At 39.6% G+C, this 21,180-nt stretch overlaps 1 protein-coding gene and 1 non-coding gene across 4 annotated transcripts in view; both read right to left on the bottom strand.

Moving 5' to 3' along the window:
• Positions 1-21,180, bottom strand: part of UST (uronyl 2-sulfotransferase) — a 317,796-nt gene that overhangs the window by 222,778 nt on the left and 73,838 nt on the right. The gene's annotated exons all lie outside the window — the stretch shown is intronic.
• TRNAG-GCC (transfer RNA glycine (anticodon GCC)) lies at positions 15,160-15,232 on the bottom strand. Its single transcript has one exon. It is a non-coding gene; the product is annotated as a tRNA-Gly (tRNA).

Below are 21,180 nucleotides of genomic sequence, written 5' to 3'. Positions count from 1 at the left end.
TTCACGGAGTTGCAAAAGAGTCAGACACGACTGAGTGATTAAACAACAAGGTCTTATTAAATGGCTATTTTCTACTGGCAATCTTCAGATGAAATTTACCTTTAAACAGTATGAATTCCTTGATAGCAGGATCTATGTTTTATTTATCCCCATACAGAGCACAGCCCCTAGCTCACAGTACTCCCTCAGTAACTGTTTAATAAATAAGAACTAAATGAATGGATGGCTTATATATTGGAAATAATGCTGCTTCAGCAAAAATAATGCTTTCTAAAACTGGTTTATTTTCACCTAGAAAAATCTAAAGGCTCCCTACTAAAAAAGTTTTCCTACAAAAAGTGACTAAATGATTAAATAAACTTTTTTTAAGTTAGTCAAAGAAGTATTTTATTTTGACACTGGATATTTTTTCTTTTGCTTAAATGAATGCAAGATTAAAATGAAATGAATATTATAACTCTGTGATATTTTTTCTCTTGTGCATATCAGTGTTATTCTTTTGAAGTCCCTTTAAAACCTGTTAAACAACGTGAAAACATGGAGACAATAGGTGGAAAAAATTACATCTTTGAGAGAGATGTTCACCCATATTGTTTCAATAACAGCGCCAATTTCTGAACAAAAAATAAGATGAGGAAAAGCCTAGGATGGCTAGTGCTTCTCTCAAAATCAATCATTTCACAGAACACTTACATTGATAAGAAAAAGACTTTGCTTTTTAACCATCACGATTTATGCAGACTCTTAAGAATGTACTTAAACCTGGAAAAATGTTTTTTCCTTTAACCTTTTTGATGAAATTGCTGGTTTCAAAGGTATGTTTTTAAAAATTAATATTCAGGTGTGTGCATGTTGAATTTCAATCACTCCACTTCTCAAGAGCTGGAGATCTATACAGTGGACTCTGTGAGTTTATAGGTGGGTGGCTCGCTGGAAAGGTGACAGTATTTCCAGCAACTTTAGAGCATCTATAACCTATTTGTCTTTCCCTTACATTTCCTGGACCACAAGGTATCCTTTTCATCTTGGACACACACTCTTTCCACTGGGAACTTTCTGGTTCTCATTTCACAAAACCAGTGTTGTTGTTGCTTCTTCCCCCTTTCCATATGCTCCAAAAATTTTTTAAAGATAATTTTGAAACCTTATTTATTTATTTATTTATTTTTGGCTATGCTGGGTCTTCATTGCTGTGAGGGTTTCTTTCTCTGGTTGCCGAGCGGGGGCCGCTCTCTAGTTTCGCCGGCTTCTCATTGCGGTGGTTTCCCTTGCTGCGCAGCATGGGCTTCAGTAATCCTGGCTCCAGGGCTCTAGAGCACAGGCTCAGTAGTTGTGGCTCATGGGCTTAGTTGCTCAGCAGCACATGGGATATTCCTGGACCAGGGATCGAACCCATGTCCCCTGCATTGACAGGTGGAATCTTTATCACTGAGTCATCAGAGAAGCCCCTAGGCTCCACAATTAAAAAAAAACATATTGGTGATGTTTTCCTATCATTGTAAATCATTGTTTTGTATTGCCCTACCAATAATGTCTTCCCAGAACTAAATGTAGCAGTGTGAGAAGGTCTCCAATAGGCTGGTGCTTTTGGAGGACACAGGGTCAAGAATGATTCCATTAAATGATGCTGGAGAAGGGAGTTCCGAAACCTTCTTTTTTTCTTATTAACATGTCAAGATGAAAGTTTTTTCTCATCCTTTTCTACCGACTATTTGTTCTGACAGTTATGACAATGAAAAGGCAGAAATACAATATTGACTTGACACGGCTTGCTACTTATAAGAAGCAAGCTTTTAAAAGTCAAGGAATAAAAATAGTTCAGAAGTTTTGAATTCTTGCTTACACATCAAATAAAATTGATCTGCCAAGGGTCCCAATATAAATTGACTACATTTCTCCACTACGTATCCCAACTATAAGAAGGTACTTACATAGAGTTCTGCTGATCTAATTGGATTTGGGTTTTCTGATTCGCTTTCCTGTACAAGATTACCTTGACTTTCCTGCTGATAATGTTCCTCAAAACCACTAAATCACCATAAAGATGATCACTAATTCAACATGCAACAGTCTCACATTCCTTTCCCTATCACCACATTACTGTAAAAGGGCAGTGCAGACCTGGGGAGGTGCTGTATGTTGTCCTTCCCTCTGTGAGATGCTGATTCGTTTTTAGGCTTCTCTCAGCTATACCTTTAAATTAATTTGCACTGTACTAGGATTCTAATATATACTTTTAAATCTTTAAATTAATTTGCACTGTACTATTTTCTTGGGCTCTGAAATCGTTGCAGATGGTGACTGCAGCCATGAAATTAAAAGATGCTTGCTCCTTGGAAGGAAAGCTATGACAAACCTAGACAGCGTAGTAAAAAGCAGAGACATTACTTTGCTGACAAAGGTCCGTCTAGTCAAGGCTATGGTTTTTCTAGTAGTCACGTGTGGTTGTGAGAGTTGGACCATAAAGAAGGCTGAGTGATGCTTTTGAACTATGATGTTGGAGAAGACTCTTGAGAGAACCTTGGCCTGCAAGGAGATCAAACCAGTCAATCCAAAAAGAAATCAATCCTGAATATTCATTGGAAGGACTGATGCTGAACTTTGGCCACCTGATGCAAAGTGTTGATTCATTAGAAAAGACCCCTAATGGGTCTGATTCTTTGCAACCCAATGGACTGTAGCCCACTGGGCTCCTCTGTCCATGGGATTCTCCAGGCAGGAATTCTGGAATGGGTTGCCATGGCCTCCTCCAGGGGATCTTCCCAACCCAAAGATCGAACGCAGGTCTCCCACATGGCAGGCAGATTCTTTACCATCTAAGCCACCAGGGAAGCCCTAATTGAATTTAATTGTAATGAGTCAAAGTGGAACTGCAGTCCACCACTTACTAGCTCTATGACTTACAGCAAGTACTTAAGCAGTCTGGGCCTTCGTGTCCTTGTTTTTTAAGTGAGGACAATAATTATACCTATCTCAGCATTATTGTAAGACTTATGAGTTATTATTTGTAAGGTAGTTAGAACAATGCCTTGCTCTTAATAAACACTATAAATGTCTGCTAAATGAAAATAGAAATATTCATTTACAATGCCTAGCACTAGAAGGGATTCAATAAATGAAATAAATCTGAAACTAAGAGCAGGACAACCTTAATAACAAGACTAAAACTATAAAGCCAATTTCTGATAGTAACAGGCATTGCAAAATAGAAAGAACACTCTTCATGAGTCATTTTTTAAAATAATTTAAATGCCTACATTTAAATGATCTCTTTAAAACACATTTAGATTAAGAGAATGAAAATGAAAATTAAGGGACTGAAATGACTGTCCCTGTCATATTTGGATAAGACACTTCCTCTCTCTGAATCTGAAGTTTTAATCTGCAAATGAGAGAATTATACTATGTTAATTTCTAAATGTTGTATGTGCTGTGAATCAGTCAGTGTTGACCATCTGTAACAAAAGGAGAAACCAAAGGACAATGAATCAATTTTTTGTTGATTCATTTAATACATAGTTACATTTAATACTTTTAAAATAATATCCTTTAATCTAAGATCATTCCTCTCCTTCCCTTCCTCCCTCCCTTTCATTCTTTAATTCTTCTCTTTCTTTTTCTTTCTTCCTTTCTTTTATATGTGAAAACATCCTTTCTTTTGAACTTCCCAGGTGGCTCAGTGGTAAAGAATCCATCCACCACTGCAGGAGATACAGGTTCCATTCCTAGGTCAGGAAGATCCCTCAGAGTAAGACATGGCAATCCACTCCAGTATTCTTGCCTGGGAAATCCCATGGACAGAGGAAACTGGTGGGCTACAGTCTACCGGGTTGCAAAGAGTCAGTCACAACTTACTGACTAAACAGAAACAATCCTTTGTCTTATTCAAGAATGATGAAAATAGGTGGTAGGTTATTTTAATTGTAATAACATTTAATTTTATGTATCTATAACATAAAACTTATCCATTTCACTTGTGCGGTTCAGTGGCGTTAAGTACATTCACGGTGTTGTGTAACCATCTAAGATCTATATCTAGAACTTTTTCACCATCCCAAACTTTCTGTCTCAAATTTGACTGCTCTAGGTAACTCAACTAAGTGATATCCTATAGTATTTGTCCTTTTGTGTTTGGGTTATTTCACTAACATAATATCCTCAAGGTCAGACTTTTTTTTTAATGTTCTTACTTGGCAGTCTCCAAGTAACATTCTTACCAGGTCTTCATCCAGAAGCCTGGGGACCACTGGACATCTTGCACAAATATTCCGCAGTACTATGATCAATGGCAGTGGTCACATTTTCAGCGCATTGCACGTTGCAATGAATGCTCAATAAGCCTGAAATAATGTGCCAGGACCCTGCGGCTGCTGCTCAGTGCCCTCTGCAGGGGGCAGAATTGGACTGAACTTACGATGGGTATATCACTTCCCTTATTAATTGCTGTCTTTCTTTCATCCAAACTAGTTATGTTATACATATAAAACTGAAAGGATGATGGAAAATACTATTTTTAAACATATACCTCATGTTGCCAACAAAACCTGGCCTATTTGCCACAAGCTGGGAGGAGATTGATGGTTTGGTCCAGCTTCCAACTAATTCTACAAGGCACCTCCCCATGTCTGACCCTCAACAATTCAGCAAGTCACTTTATTAAGGGAAGTATTTTAAGGAGGCATTGGTTCCTGCCTAAAATATTATAGATATTTTAATAATTATTAAAATTATAGATTTTATAAATTATCAAGTTATAGATTTATAATTATAGATCTCAAGTCTTCTTGTTTTGCCCTCTTGAGTCACCATCCAGACTCACAGACAGGGTGCTTTGGAAACTTGCAGACATGTATACAGTGGTTAATCACACATATTCTAAGTGTACTACCCAGTGGTTTTTTAATGTTTTGGAGATGATAGGCAAGTCTTGGCCCATGCTACTAACTCTAGGATGTCCTTGCACTTGAAGTCACAAGCTGAAAAATGACTAAAAATAAAAATAACAGCTTCTAAAATAATGCTTCCAAAATAATATTCCTTAGGTCATACTAAAGTAAGTAGAGACATACATAATGATGGGTGTGGTAAAATAATTTCATTTTTGGAACTGAAGTTACTAGTAACTATCAGAAAGAAGAAGAATACAGAGAAGAAGAAAATGTCTTAAAATATATATTTCTGAATTTATAAAAAATCAGTGCCCTCAAATTTAAAATAATTTGGGGATGGGATGAAAATAAATAGTGAAGACAGAGAGAACACAAGAGACTGTGAGGGAAAGGCTGGTGCCCAGAAAAGAAATGATGGACAGAAACAGAGCAGGTGGAGATGGAGAGAAAATGAAAGATTCAAGATGAATCCTAGAAGTGAACTGAACACAGTATATTTAATAATATTTGCATTTTTCTTTCATATGTTCACTGCATGCACATTCAGTTGTGTTTGACTCTATGCGACCCCACGGACTATAGCCCGCCAGGCTCCTCTATCCATGGATTCCTCCAGGCAAGTATACAGGAGTAGGTTGCCATTTCCTCCTCCAGAGGATTTTCCCGATACAGGGACTGAGCCCACGTCTGCTGCCTCTCTTGCATTGGCAGGCGGATTCTTTACCACTAGTGCCACCTGGGAAGCCCTGGCCTTTCACACGGTACACTGTTATTCCACGTGTCCAACCAGCTTCACTATGATGCCAGGACGTGCCTGACAATTTCCACATTTTCCAGGTTGGAAACTGGAAACGGAGACGATCATTAGAGCACAGTGCCCTGTTCCGACGGTTGGGTGGAAGGGGCAGAACCAGACAACCTGCATTCATGGCTTAAAAGGAATTTGGGAGCAGAGGCTACATATATGTATAAAGGCCTATCAACTATGGACTGAGGCCACCAGGCTCCTCTGTCCATGGGATTCTCAAGGCAATAATAATGAAGTGAATTGTCATTCACTCCTCTAGGGGATCTTCCTAACCCAGAGATCAAACCTGTGTCTCTTATGTCTCCTGCAAGCGGGTTCTTTACCACTAATACCACCTGGGAAGCCCATATAAAAGCCTAAGTAAGCATCTATTTTCCCTACCACTCTTAAACATGTGTGGTCTTAAATTTAATAACTAAAAAAAAAAAAAATCCCAGAGTATAACTTGAAATATTCATTTTGTCCCTGGGCACCCTCCAATTGATCAGGGACATACGTCTTAAATGAATTTTCCACTTCTTATTTCAAGGAATTGGTGGCATCACATTTACAGTAGATAATGTATATTTTCAGTAATTTCTGCTTATTGCCTTGCAAATAAATAGCATCTGCTTTCTAATTTTTAAGAAAGAGGAAAATCTGGTTTTAGTTGGCCTATTCAAATGGAGTACTAATAAAAATTAACCTCAATGTACTACTGGTTATGAAATGTTACTGTAAACATTAAATTGTTTCTACTGTCGATCTGATTAGTTTAAGGAGTTTTTTAAGCCTTGAAAAGTGCTTAATAATGATTACTTAATGCATATTTTGGCTGTAAAGTTTATATATAATAATCATCATTGTCACTACCATCATCATCTCATAGCAAATACTTGGATTTACCAACTACGAATCAGGCATTTCTCCAAGTGCTTTATGTACATAAATTTGTTTAGTTTTCTCCTCCACTTTACAGATGAGCAAAATGAAGCCAAGTGATGTAAAGTGACCTGCCCAAGGATACATATCTAGCAAGTGGCAGAGCCAAGGATTCCAACCCAGACGGACTGGCTCTATAGTCTGTGCTTTTAATATCACAGTATCCTGCCCCTCATAAGGAAATGATTTTGTTTATTTTAAGGACTGTATGATCACTTAGATGTGTTATCAAATATTATATTCCAATAACTTTGCAAAATTAATTTTTCCAACAATAATATAATGGCATTATTAGCATATGATACTGCTCTTTCTGAGCTCTTTTTTAATATAATTCTTGACTTCAAATCTAGTAGCAAAATATGAATCAGACTTCTAAACAAACACAGTTAAAATACTTTGTTTAAAAAAAAAAACATATAGACTAACAAAGTATTTGATAACATCAACCTGTCACACACAAGTTAAACAGATAATTTAACAGAAGTCAAAACCCTGTAGGGTTACCCCAAATCCAGAAAGTGAATAGCTCAAACTCATTTGTAAATGCATGGAGATAACTGACAACCTCTATGAAAAAAAAAATTTTTGTATTTCAGAATAACAAATGAAAATGGACTGTTACAGACTTTCCCACTCTCCTTAATCCAATCTTTTAAAACAAGATTTTAAAGCACTTTAAAAAACATATGCTATTGTATGTTTTAGAAAACCACAATATGTTCTTTTAAATATCACTGAAATATTGCTATTTCAATGCGTAGAGAGCAAGCTCTTTAATTAACAATGACATTTCTTTTGACAAACTAGAATAATTTAAAAATTGAGAACATGGCAAGATGACCAGAATCATGATGAATAATCTTGAGATTATCTCATTTGAAGTATAGACTTTTTTTTTTCCAATAGGAGTCCAAGAATTACTCTCTTGTGTGAAGAACACATCTTAGTGTAATTATTCTTATTCAGAATCTTGTTCCACTCTATATGTAGAATATGTTGGGTCTATTTTGATGATAATTGGAATGTCCGAAAGTCCATTTGCTAGTAAACCATTTGCCAGCTCTTGTTGCTGTTGTTCAGTTGCTCAGTCGTGCCGATCTTCTGTGACCCCGTGGACTGCAGCACACCAGGCTTCCCTGTTCTTCATCAACTCCCAGAGCTTACTCAGACTTATGTCCATCAAGTCGGTGATGCCACCCAAATAACTCCTCCTCTTTTGCCCCCTTCTCCTCCTGGCTTCAATCTTTTCCAGCATCAGGGTCTTCTCTAATGAGTCAGTTCTTGGTACTGGGTGGCCAAAGTATTGGAGCTTCAGTTTCAGCATCAGTATTTCCAATGAATAGTCAGAATTGATTTCCTTTAGGAGTGTCTTGTTTGATCTCCTTGCAGTCCAAGGGACTCTCAAGAGTCTTCTCCAATGCCACAGTTCAAAAGCATCAATTCTTTGACACTCAGCTTTCTTTATGGTTCAACTCTCACATCCATACATGACTACTGGAAAAACCATAGCTTTGACTAGATGGACCTTTGCTGGCAAAGTAATGTCTCTGCTTTTTAATATGCTCTGTAGGTTTGTCATAGCTTTTCTTACAAGGAACAAGCATTTTTTAATTTCATGGCTGCAGTCACCATCTACAGTGATTTTTGAGCCCAAGAAAATAAAATCTGTCACTGTTTCCATTGTTTCCCCATTTTTGCCATGAAGTGATGGCACCAGATGCCATGATCTTAGTTTTTTGAATGTTGAATTTTAAGCCAGCTTTTCACTCTCCTCATTCACCTTCATCAAGAGGCTCTTTTGATCAAGGCTCTTCACTTTCTCCCATAAGGGTGGTGGTGTCATGTGCATATCTGAGGTTATTGATATTTCCACAATCTTGATTCTGGCTTGTGCATATGTCCTATAAATTGCTCACACTGTAGAAAAACCACGCTTATCTGCATTTAGCCATTATCAGCAATACCTTTATTTTCTGGTATTTTCTGACAGGTGGACTAACAGTCTCAATGCTGCTGCTGCTGCTAAGTCACTTCAGTCGTGTCCGGCTCTGTGCGACCCCATAGACGGAAGCCCACCAGGCTCCCCCGTCCCTGGGATTCTCCAGGCAAGAACACTGGAGTGGGTTGCCATTTCCTTCTCCAGTGTGTGAAAGGGAAAAGTGAAAGTGAAGTCGCTCAGTCGTGTCTAACTCTTAGCGACCCCATGGACTGCAGCCTACCAGGTTCCTCCGTCCATGGGATTTTCCAGGCAAGAGTACTGGAGTGGGGTGCCACTGCCTTCTCCAGTCTCAATGCTATACATGTCCTAATCCGCAGAACCCGTGAACATGTTACCTCACATGGCAAAAGGGACTTTGCAGGTGTGATTAAGTTGAAGACCTCGAGGTGGAGAGATTACACTGGATTATTTGGGTGGTCCCAATGTAATCACAGAAATAGAAGAGAAAGTCAAAGAAGGAGTTGTGGCTTCCACAGTAAAGTCAGAGGGATACAATATGAGAAGAACACAACCTGACATTGCTGGTTGGAAGCTGGAGGACGGGGGATGCAAGCAAAAGCCCACGAGTCCAGGTGGTCCCTGGAAGCTGGAAAAAGCAAGGAAATAAGATTCTCCCCAGAGCTTTCAGAGAGGCATCCAAGGTGGCTGACTCTGTAACTTTACCCCAGTGAGACCTTCACTGGGGCCTCCCTCGTGGCTCAGCGGTAGAGAACCTGCCTGCCAATGCAGGAGATATGGGTTTGATCCCTGGGTCGGGAAAATCCTCTGGAGAAGGAAATGGCAACCCACTCCAGTATTCTTGCCTGGGAAATTCCATGAACAGAGGAGCCTGGTTGGCTGCAGTCCACGGGGTCATGACTTAGTGACTGAGCATGAGCACAAGACCTCCATTGAACCTGTGAGCTCCAGAACTGCCAAGACCAGAAACTCGTGTTATAAAACATATGATATAATTTGTTACACTGACATAGAAAATGAACACAGGTACATAAAGTTGAAAATTAAGTCCATGGCCAACAATTTCATACTGTTCAAAAAAGAGTGAAATTGTAGCAAATCCAATAAAAAAGCCTTTTTTATTCCTTTTTGCTATCCACAGTGAAGCAAACACTGCTACAGTCTATGAAGGTAACTCATTTAAAAACTGGATTAATTCAAAATAAGTGCTCTAGGGTAGAGCTCAGCTTATTTCCCCACAGCCAGTACTCTTGTCTCTCATTCCCAGGTTCAGTCTTGATTTGGTCCATGAATGATGTCTCTCAGGCCATCCTAGCAATTCCCGGTGTCTCTTGGTGACACCTCTTAAGAGTTTTATTAGCCCTCGTCCCAATCTCAAACATCCTACCTATAACTCTGCTTCTCATAACTCAAGTTAAGGAGATATTTTCCCCTTATGGTAATCCTGAGCCTATGCTTCCCTGCTTTTTCTCTCTTCCCAGATGTTGGTTTACTCTATAGAACCCTCCTCTTTTCGAGGAGAAACAGGAAAAAGTCTCTGCATCTCTTAGGTGGAGGACTCCTCCCTGGGGCATAAAGGTTGACTGAATCAGCCTCTGCTAAGCTCAGGGCAGTGTTATGCCAAAGCCTTGCCCTCTTGTGTATCAGTGAATTTGGATACTAGCAGGTCAGTGGAAAGAAGGATGGTCCCATAATACATGACTGAAACCCATTTGGGGACAATTTAAGATGGCTTCTGAGCTCCAAGAGGTGCTTGAGACTCAGGAAAGTGAAGAGAATAAATGATAAAGATTTTACCAGTCATGTCAAGGCTATAATCGTCTGCCTTAAGTGCCTGAATGGCTCAAGTCCTAGGTTAGAGAAAAATGCTTTGGGTTTAATTTCAGCTCTATTTGGGATAAGTAAGCACCCGCTGCTTAATTAACAATGTGTTCATCCAAAAGGGATGCACATTAGATATGTGGTCCCATGTCATGTGCCATGATTGAAGCCAAACAAGTGATTTCAAGACCGCCTGGCCAATAAGATTACTTCAGCCTCCAACTAGGATAGCAAGATATACCGGCCTACCATTAGGGGAGCCATATTAGTCAGACCAACCTGCCAACTCACATCTCTCCCACCGTCAGTCTCCAAGCTGCCTGTTAAGTCTAGAAAGGGGGACACTGCATGTCACCCCATCCCCCATGGCATTCTGCAATGATTCAGGTAACCCAGGCAACGTATTGACCAAATTCTGGCGCTAAGAAAATATTATCAATCCCCATCAGGTTTGACCCAGAGATAGTGAAAATAAATGAGAAGAGTACCTTCTCGCAGAAAAAACCATCTCTCTGGTCCATGACCCCTTCACAGTATCAGTGTTCTATACTGTGATGGTGACTGTATGTTTTCAAACAGTACTCACCACACCCATCCAGCAGCAGTTAATCTCTAAAGTTCTCTATTAGTATTATATTGCACAATACAAGCCTTCAAAGAAGGCTTGTGTTTTGTGTCAAGCAGAGTATGTTGGCCCTGAGTTGGCAAGCAGGAGGCCAAGAATAGCCTTGTACTATATCTGTGATTGCACAATCACCCAGTAGCTGTAAGCAGAGACCTCGGCCCAATTCATCTTCTTTCCAGAGCTAGAGAGCCAGATGTATCCAACACATTCTTGTGATTCAGCCCCCCAAACCTAACTTCTTTGGACCATCTGAGCACACTTCATCAACATGACTTGAACTTAGAGCTCCAAAAATATGATCTGAAGTTCATGAAGCTAAATGAGCTCAGATGCTCCCAACATGCCAAAGATTTAAGCTGTAGTGGAAAACTACTCAGAACAATAAGTATATCTCTAGATTTTCCTGGTGTTATTGGTCCTTCATTCTCGTTTCCTCCTTGAATTTTAACTTCTTTCTGTTATCTCTTTGTATCAGTAAAACCATTTCTCAGACTTCTAAATCCTTTCTTTAAACCTAATATGAGTTCTTTTTTGGGGTCATTTATAAGTGATAGGAAAACTGCTACATACTAGTGGTGAAAGACTAGAAATCTATCTTAAGTTAATCATCACCTATTTGTCATGTTTTTCTTCTTTCATCCATATATTTTGTCTGATATAAGTATAGTTCCCCCGCTTCCTTTTGGTATCCAATTGTGTGGAATACCTTTTTCCAGACCTTCACTTTGAACCTATGTGTGCCTTTGAAGCTGAAGGAATCTCTCATAGGCAGCATATAGCTGGGTATTATTTTTTTATCCAAGGGCACTCTGTGCCCTTTGATTGGATAATTTAATCTATTTACATTTAAAGTAATTATAGTTAGATAGTTCTTACTATGGGCTTCCCTCGTACCTCAGATATTGTCATCTTGTTAGTTGTTTTCTGGCTGTCTTGTAGTTCCTCTGTTCCTCTTTGCTTCCTTTGTAAATTGACGATTGTGACCTAAAAGGTTCTATTTTTGAGTCCCTTCTGTTTATCTTGTGTGTACTTTTGTTTTGTGGTTACTGAGGCTTACTTGAAATAGCTTATACATATAACAGTATTTTAAGCTAATAACAAAACTCCCATTTCATACAAAAATTCTACTCTTTTACTCCCCTCCCCACATTTTGTTTCTGATGCCACAATTTGTATCTTTTTATATTGAGCATTGACTAATAAATTATTTTAACTATAGGTATTTTTCATACTTTTTACCTTTAATGTTTATACCAGAGTTAAGTGGTTAACACACCACCGAATTACAGCATTCAGTTCAGTTCAGTTGCTCAGTCGTGTCCGACTCTTTGCAACCCCATGAATCGCAGCACACCAGGCCTCTTCATCACCAACTCCCAGAGGCCACCCAAACCCATGTCCATTGAGTCGGTGATGCCATCCAACCATCTCATCCTCTGTCGTCCCCTTCTCTTCCCGCCCTCAGTCTTTCCCAGCATCAGGGTCCTTTCAAATGAGTCAGCTCTTCGCATCAGGTGGCCAAAGTATTGGAGTTTCAGTTTCAACATCAGTCCTACCAATGAACGCCCAGGACTGATCTCCTCCTTTAGGTTGGACTGGTTGGATCTCCTTGCAGTCCAAGGGGCTCTCAAGAGTCTTCTCCAACACCACAGTTTAAGAGTATCAATTCTTCAGCACTCAGCTTTCTTTATTGTCCAACTCTCACATCCATACATGACCATGGGAAAAACCATAGCCTTGACTAGATGGACCTTTGCTGGCAAAGTCATGTCTCTGCTTTTCAATATGCTGTCTAGGTTGGTCATAACTTTCCTTCCAAGGAGTAAGTGTCTTTTAATTTTATGGCTGCAATCACCATCTGCAGTGATTTTGGAGCCCAGAAAAATGAAGTCAGCCACTGTTTCCACTGTTTCCCCATCTATTTGCCATGAAGTGATGGGACCAGATGCCATGATCTTAGTTTTCTGTATGTTGAGCTTTAAGCCAACTTTTTCACTCTCCTCTTTCACTTTCATCAAGAGGCTTTTTAATTCCTCTTCACTTTCTGCCATAAGGGTGGTGTCATCTGCATATCTGAGGTTACTGATATTTCTCCCGGCAATCTTGACTCCAGCTTTTGCTTCCTCCAACCCAGCATTTCTCATGATGTACTCTGCCTATAAGTTAAATAAGGAGGGTGACAATATACAGCCTTGACATACTCCTTTTCCTATTTGGAACCAGTCTGCTGTTCCATGTCCAGTTCTAACTGTTGCTTCCTGACCTGCATATAGGTTTCTCAAGAGGCAGGTCAGGTGGTCTGGTATTCCCATCTCTTTCAGAATTTTCCACAGTTTATTGTGATCCACACAGTCAAAGGCTTTGGCATAGTCAATAAAGCAGAAATAGATGTTTTTCTGGAACTCTCTTGCTTTTTCCATGATCCAGTGGATGTTGGCAATTTGATCTCTGGTTCCTCTGCCTTTTCTAAAACCAGCTAGAACATCTGGAAGTTCATGGTTCACGTATTGCAGAAACCTGGCTTGGAGAATTTTGAGCATTACTTTACTAGTGTGTGAGATGAGTGCAATTGTGCGGTAGTTTGAGCATTCTTTGGCATTGCCTTTCTTTGGGATTAGAATGAAAACTGACCTTTTCCAGTCCTGTGGCCACTGCTGAGTTTTCCAAATTTGCTGGCATATTGAGTGCAGCACTTTCACAGCATCATCTTCCAAGTATTCTGAATCTGACTATATACTTACCTTTACCAGTGTGCTATATGTTTTCATGTTACTAGTTATCATTCTTTCATGTTTCAGTTTGGAGAATTCCTGTCAGCATTTCCTGTAAGGTGGGTTTAGTGATAATGAACTCCCTCAGCTCTTACTTCTTAGGGAAAACTATCATTTCTGGATAAAATGAAGGTCACCCTTGAACAACTCAGGGGCTAGGGGGTATTAATACTCACCATCAATAAGCCACGTACAACTTACAGCTGGACCCTGTATACATGGACCCTCTGTATCCACTGGCCCTCCGTATTCATGGTTTCACATCCTCAGATCCAACCAACTGCGATCATGGAGTACTGTAGTATTTACTAGTGATAACAAAGAAACAGACTGTGGGGACTTCCCTGGTGGCTCAGTGGTGAAGAATCTGCCTGCCAATGCCGGAGACAAGGAACTGGGCCCTGATCTAGGAAGATCCCACATGCCTCAGAGCAACAATACCTGTGTGCCACAACTTCTGAGCCTGTTTTCTAGGGCCTAGGAGCCACAACTGCTGCAGCCTGCATGCCCTAGAGCTCGTGCTTTGCAACAAGAGAAGAACTGCAATCCGTGCATCACAACCAGAGAATAGTCCCCCCGCTCGCCACAACTAGAGAAAAGCCCATGCAGCAACAAAGACCCAGCACAGCTATAAATGAAGAAATAAAAACTGGGTAACTGGACCCGTGCAGTTCAAACCTGTGCTGTTTCAAGGGTCAACTATATTCTTACTAGCAGTGCTTTCCTTTCAGCATTTGGAATGCATCATCCTGCTCTGGCCTGCAAGGTTTCTGCTAAGAAATCTAAGTATAGCCTTTGTATGGGAAAATTTTGTTTTCTCTCACTGCTTTTAAATTTCTTTCTTTGATTTTAGACAGTTTTATTGCAATGTGTCTTGGAGAAGATAGCTTTGGACTGAAAATTTTGGTGTGACTTATTAGCTTCCTGAACTTGGATGTCCAAGTTTTTAACCCTTTCTGCCCTCCTCTCCTCTATGACTCCAGTGATGCATAGATTGTTTCTTTTCTCTTGTAGGTGCCCTTCTTCCTTTTCAATCTTTTTTCTTTTTGCTCCTCTGACGGAATAGTTTCAAATGATTTGTCTTCAAGCTCATTGATTCATTCTTGTGCTTGGTCCAGTCTAATGCTGAAGCTCTCTACTGAGTTCTTCTGCTCAGTCACTATATTTTTCAGCTCCAAAATCTATTTGGTTCTTTTATTAATTTTTTAAATCTTTTTGTTGAACTTATTTTGATCTTGTATTGTTTTCCTAATTTCATTGCACTATTTATTATCGTGTTATATCGCAGCTCTCTGCACATCTTTATTTATTTTACATTTATTTATTTACTTTTGGCTGTGCCATGTGGCTTGTGGGGATCTTAGTTCTCCAACCAGGGATTGAACCCTGGGCCACAGCATTGGCAGTGCAGAGTCCTAACCACTGGACCACCAGAGAACTCCTGTTCTCTGAGCATCTTTCGAATAATTATTTTGAATTTTTTTGTCATGTAATTTCTACATGTCCATTTCTCTAGGTCAGCTACTGGAGGTTTGCTGTGCTTCTTGGGTGGAGTCCCTAATTCTTCATGATCCCCGTAGCCTCATACAGATGTTTGAACAACTGAAGAAGCGGTCACCTCTTCCAGACTTTATGGACTGAGTTTGGTAAGGAAAGACCTTCACCTGTGGGTGGGGATATGCTAGAGTACGCTGTGACCCTGAATATTGTGGTGTAGGGCACTGAGTGTGGGGGAGTGGCTCCAAGCCCAGGGGTACACGGTGGCTCATCACGTCAGGCCACTAGTGGTCACAACATCTATAATTGTGTGGTCATTGGTGTGCATTATGAGTGATCCACAGAGATTGCCAAGGTTATTGGGGGTGTAACCAAAGCAGGGTCTCCATACGGTGCCCCGAAAAATGAAGGGAGCTGGCTGCTCGCCCTTTCCCGGCAAAACAAACTCCTTCTAGCTAGGGAATTCACTCTTCAGACTAAGCAATGCCAGCTTTGGGGGTGAAATGATGCAGGCAAAATGAACCCATTCTTCCTTCCCTTTTCTGTGGCTATTCTCAAGTGTTTAATTCCACCGTGTTGCTCAAGTTTCTTAAGTGAGCTACAGAGCTCTCCCAGAGCTGGTTTTATTTGTGGATAATCCTCTCATTGTTGATCTTTGTGGTGGGACAGAGCTGGGGATCTTCTACTCTGCCATTTTGATTACAGGACTCCATTCTGAATCTAAAATTCTGTAAAAAATACACCTCATCCTAGTCTACAGTGTACAATATAGAACCTAGTAGGGAGCAGTGTGAACTTACACTCTGAACACACAGGTTAATCTTGCTAGTTAAGGAGGCAATTTTTAAGAAAGTCTTTATTTCCCATCCTTCAAAATTAAGTTGTACTGCCACCAATTTTAATATTACATTTCCTTTTCTGCACTATCCATTAAATAATGAAAAGGAAACATGGGTAACAGGATAAGGCAGCACCAGTAGCTAATAAATTAAGAAAGACTATATAACCCTCCTCTAAATTACATTTATCACAAAAGTACACAATTCCTCTTTGGCTTAAAGCATAGGAGGGCAACTGTTCTCTGTGGGCAATTAGATTGTTATTGATTTCAAAAACACCTGATGTTGGCTGGAGATATTAAAGGCATTCTTAGAGCGAAGGACTGCAGATTAATTTATAGATTACCTTTTTTTTCCCAAGGGTAGATTTTATACTGTCAGTGATAAACTTCCTTTTTTCAGTTTGCTATATCTAGGTATTTTTTTAAAAAAAACTTTCTAAGTCATGCTATGGTTTTTGTCATAAAATTTTACACAGTCCAGAAAAGCATTCAATTATGTAAGAAAAAGTCTCCAAAAATCAGCATTTCGTGTCATATTTCACATTTTTCAACTAAAAGGATGGTTCCTGGCAACCATCTCTTCTAAAACTTAAGGAAATTAGCTATACCTCTCGTGATGTGAGAAGATGAGAGGAAACTCACCATTCTCTCCGCGTATACACACACATGCAGGTTCACTCCCCCACACCCACATGCACAAATACAAATACCCAGGAGTCTTACAAGAGCCGTGAATACATTACATCAGCTCTTTTTAATGGTGAGCTTATTTAAGTAGTTTATTGATGAAAACAAAATCTTATTTGCGCTTTCAAAAAAAAATGTTTTCCACTAACCGCAGTATATAAGTTTGCCTTAAAACTGTGAAAGTTCTTCCAGTAAGATTTTAACTTTCAATACAAACATAATGTTTTAGGCTTATATACTTTTTCTCACCTCTGAAATTACAGATCCCCTCCCCAAGGAAGGAAAATCAGTTTTGCTCATATCATTTAATAGTAAATTACTTACATTCCCGCACAGAGGTGTTCCATGGGTCATGGTTACTTAGCCTCTGTGTATCAAAAGCCTGACTCTAGACTATCTATCAGGCTTGAGTTTACAGACTGTGTGCATTACTATATTCTCTCTTTCTGTCTCTCTTTTCTCTCTTTCTCTATCACTTGTTCCATGCATCTTGCTGCTTAAGGGAATTTTTCTCTAATGTAGGGTCAAGGCCATTGGAGCTAGAAACAGAGGCAGCCCCCAGGAGTCAGGTATGGCTGTTCACAGGACTTGAGCAACCAAGGAATATACTGAAGATAATTGGGGTCAGTTTCTTCTCAGTCACAGGGAGGATTATAAATATGGAAAAGGCATTATTCTTCCTACTAGAATAAACCCAGGGTGTTACACTGGAATTGAAGTATCAGTGTAAGCACAAGGCTTTAATCCATAGACAGATAAACAAACAGGTATGGAATGTGAATGTGTGTGCATGGAGTCACGCATTTTCTAGCTTTGTTCACTGACAGAGCCTACCTAGAAGCAATGACCTTCCAGTAGCAAAGTACGTACCTAGCATCCAGATCAGGGTTTCTAAATACTATCCTCCACTAAAAAGAACCAGATATTGGAGAAATTGCTGATTCCAGGGCAGGGAAAGCACAAGGTAAGCCTGTAAAATCTTATTGGACCATAAAAAAGGAAGTGCTTAACGAATGACTGGAATATGTCAAAGGATATAGGAGCCAACTTGGTGGAGCCCCTGTTGGCCAAATCTGGGAAATTTTGAACTTCAAAAAAAAAAAAAAAAAAAAAGCCCAAAAGGGTTATAATCCATTGCATCAAGTAAGACTTCATGAAGCTATGTTTAAAGAAATAAATAAGAAGAGAAAATTCTATCTTATAGTGGAGGGTCAAGCAATAAAGGTAGAAAAAATGAGAATGTAGAAAATTACCATTGGCTTCTGTAGAGAATCATCAATGGATGTTAAAATAAACACATAAGAAACTGATGAAAAACAGAATATTTACATAGTTTTCAATGTCTCCTCATAAAATAGTCATTAAGTACTTATTAGTTAACAAATATATGACTTGTCTCTTGAATTTATATGGAGAAATCTGGCAGATGCCATTTTTGTTGTTGTTTATTCACTAAGTTGTGTCTGACTCTTTGCAACCTAATGGACTACAGCCTTCTAGGCGCCTCTGTCCATGGGACTTCCTAGGCAAGAATACTCGCGTGGGTTGCCATTTCTTTCTGCAGGGAATCTTCCTGACCTAGGGATCAAATCCTCATCTCTTGCATCGGCAGGCAGCTTCTTTACCACTGAGCCACCACGGAAAACCCAAGTTACTACTAATACTATTATTGAATTTGTTGACTGTTCCCACATGGGAGTCCTAGCCTGGGCTGAGACTCTTTTTCTCAGCCTGATAATTTTTTCCCAATCGTATTCACACAGTCAATAACAAAACCAATGCTTAGATTGAAACAGCACAAGCTTGATTCAATGACCAGAGAATGAAGAACTGGAACCTAGTTTGCAAATCAACTTCTCAACCCACTTTGGGCAGAGATATCAAATACTTAAGAGAGTCGAGGAAATGTGAGGAAACCGGAAAGTGTGGGAGGAATATTCATGAGTTATCTAAACCACCACCATCATCTGAGAACAGGAGTATGCTTCTCGGACTCAGAAGTGATGTAACACTCCTTTTTAGCCCTTGTTTGGGCTTTTCCAGTTGTTGTCATAGCAACTATCAAGGTTAAGGCACTGGTGGCTAAATGACATTTAGCATGCTAATGAATTGCCAAGAGTGTGCAATAAGGCTCAGGCTCTACTGGAAGTCAAATCTTGCGCCATCTTGGACACAGCTGGTTCTAACCAGTTCTTTCTTTTTTTTTCTTTGCAGCTTCCACCTGAAACTTAGATAAGAGTAACGAGGCAGGGATATGATTCTGGGGCAATAGCTTGATAACAACAGAAATACAGAATAATGCTTTTTAACAACCACAACACACTGACTTTTAAAAACAACGGGCAAAATCCACACGTCCAATTCTTGATGTCTTTAAGAGCATAAAATACATTACTATCCATCTGGATATCCTTTGATCAGAAAATGTACAAAGCCTGTATAAGCTGTCAGTAGGTAAATATGAGAAAGGAATGTAAAAGATTCCAATATCTTTCTATCTCTAAGTCAACAGGTTTTCCAGTCCAATTCAAGTCACAGTCTTGATTACTTTTGCAAATGTAAGAAGTATGAGGTAACAGGGCTTAGTTTTCTGAGCCCAGCGTAACTACACAATGAACAATATGTCAAATCATATTTTGTTTTACTGAGAAATGGGAGAGAGTAAATCAAGAAGCCAAAGTGATATTTTCCAATATCCTTTAAATTTAAGCTGTATTTGCTTTTCATTTCGTTACTATCTCGACTAACAGGATCAGTGATTGAATGCAGACTCTTTTTCAGACTGAAAAGCAACCTAAATTGAAATCTATTACTTACTTTTGCAAATCTGCCCTCTCTTTCTTCACAGAACCCAGCTAGACTTTGCCTCAACTGTAGCCTGCCTAAGGAAGTGAAAATTCAGTGAAAGTATTAACCCTTCTTTTCTTGGGTCCAAACTCATTTTGTAATGAGTTTAATGATCCAAGTGATCTTACATTACATAAGAGCCCAGATTTTGATCACCCCCCAAATAGAAAACCAAGATTGGACATAAAGTACTATACAGGTCTGAATACCTAACAGTTAGACACTAATACTGAGGCTGAAACTGCAGTACTTTTGGCCACCTGATGCGAAGAGCTGACTCATTTGAAAAGACCCTGATACTGGGAAAGATTGAAGGCAGAAGGAGAAGGGGACGACAGAGGATGAGATGGATAGATGGCATCACTGACTCGATGGACATGAGTTTGAGCAAGCTCCGGGAGTTGGTGATGGACAGGGAAGCCTGGTGTGCTGCAGTCCATGGGGTCGCAAAGAGCTGGACATGACTAAGCGACTGAACTGAACTGAACTGAGGCACTAGAAGACAAAAAGGAGTAACGAATCCACTTCTTTCCTTTCTCATTTCTCTCTGTCCTTTGAGATTATCTCCTGAGTATGAAATGCAAGCACAAATACACACATATGAATGTTCACAAATATATAATTTGAGTGGACGCAAATGATGTTAACTTAGCATCCTAACCACACTCAACGAACAACATATCCCTGTCCTCAAATAATATAATATTCCTTAGAGTAGTTCAGATTTTTCTTAATATTTGGCAAATACTCTTTGAACTTGGCTACCGGCCTAAAATGTCCTTACAATCACAGAATTTGCCCTGGGGTTAAAAGCCAGCCACCCACGTTTGAAACATTTATGTCTGAACCTGCAATTTGTTGGCCACCCACACGCGCTCATTAAAATGTTGGAACCAAATCTGCTTTGCCAGCTTAATTATCAAAGCCAAGAAATCCATTTCCCACTAACTGAATTAATGACAGCGTTCTCTGTCAATGGAAAAATGAAGACCTCTGTGCTACCTCCTTCTCTAGGCTAGGTGAGGCACCTGTCTACTTCCAGTGAAAGGTGAGTTTAGAACACAGTTTCATGTAAATACACGCACAGCAGAGGGCCAGGAAAGTCCCTCACCCCAAGCCATGCTTTGGTAGATGAAATAAGTCATTTATTTCAGAGGCCTGAGGCATATCTTCTCCTTTAAGTTCTTCGTCACTTTCATCTTCTATTTTGAATTTACTCCATTCTAAGTCTTTTTGATTTTCCTGACTAATGGAAACAGACTCCTGACATACTCACTAAGTATCATGGTCTGCTGGTGAAGGTCTTATTTGTTTTTAGGGAAATGTATGTAATATATCAGGTACAGATTCTTCCTTTAACATGGTGGTTGGCAAACTTTTCTGTAAGCGGCCAGATAGCAATATCTTAGGTTTTGCAACCCATTTGGTCTCTGTCACAACCACTCATCTCTGATCCTGTAATTCAAAAGCAGTCACAGACAATACATAAACAATGGGCATGGCAGTGTGCCAA

The sequence above is a fragment of the Bos javanicus genome, chromosome 9, assembly GCF_032452875.1.
Source record: "Bos javanicus breed banteng chromosome 9, ARS-OSU_banteng_1.0, whole genome shotgun sequence".
Lineage (NCBI taxonomy): Eukaryota > Metazoa > Chordata > Mammalia > Artiodactyla > Bovidae > Bos > Bos javanicus.
This window is presented reverse-complemented; position numbering and strand designations above follow the sequence as displayed.